This window comes from Larimichthys crocea, chromosome III, assembly GCF_000972845.2.
Source record: "Larimichthys crocea isolate SSNF chromosome III, L_crocea_2.0, whole genome shotgun sequence".
NCBI classification, from domain to species: domain Eukaryota; kingdom Metazoa; phylum Chordata; class Actinopteri; family Sciaenidae; genus Larimichthys; species Larimichthys crocea.
Window position 1 is genome coordinate 28,123,816 of NC_040013.1, and position 775 is coordinate 28,124,590.

Below are 775 nucleotides of genomic sequence, written 5' to 3' on the forward strand. Positions count from 1 at the left end.
ATGTCACTACCTCAACATGGTGTTATACTGTTGTTGTTCTTCTATTTATTGTATATACTTGTTTTTTTAATTTAAATGTGCCTTTACTTTTTATATTTTATATTCTATATTTGATACAGGGCTGCTCTGGGACCAGGGGAAACCAATTTCATCTCATCCCATGTTTTTACATGTGCTGTAATGACAATAAAACTCCTTGAATCACTGTGTGTAATGCTGCTGCTGCACTGTAATTTCCCAGCTTGGGACAAATAAAGTCTATCTATCTATCTATCTATCTATCTATCTATCTATCAATTCTTTCCAATATTTCTTACACTATGGTGTCTTTACATTACAATACTCTTTTTATATATCATGCCACTTTTATCCTCAGTACTTGTCTGTTTTGAAGGTTGACTGTTTTTAATGTTTATTGTGTAGGTTATAGATATTTCTGTCTGTTTATTGTGTTTTTTTGTTTAGTTTTTTGCCTTTTCTACTTTTCTAATTCTGTATTGTATGCTACACTTTCCTCTGCTGCTGTAACAAGTACATTTTCCCGTGGTGGGATGAATCAAGTATATCTAAATCTAATCTAAAACATCTAATTTTATATTTTCATTCTTATGTTGTATATCGTCACTGTGTGTAATGCTGCTGCTGCACTGTAATTTCCCAGCTTGGGATAAATAAATCTGTCTGTCTATCTAAATAAAATATCTCAATACAATTCATCAGCATCAAACTTCAGCCCCCAACTTTAAATTTGATTTAACGCCTCTAAGTCAACCTT

General features: G+C 32.0%; 1 protein-coding gene across 1 annotated transcript in view; it reads right to left on the bottom strand.

Moving 5' to 3' along the window:
- The window catches only part of pes (pescadillo), a 14,000-nt gene that overhangs the window by 12,566 nt on the left and 659 nt on the right, over positions 1–775 (bottom strand). The window lies entirely within an intron of this gene.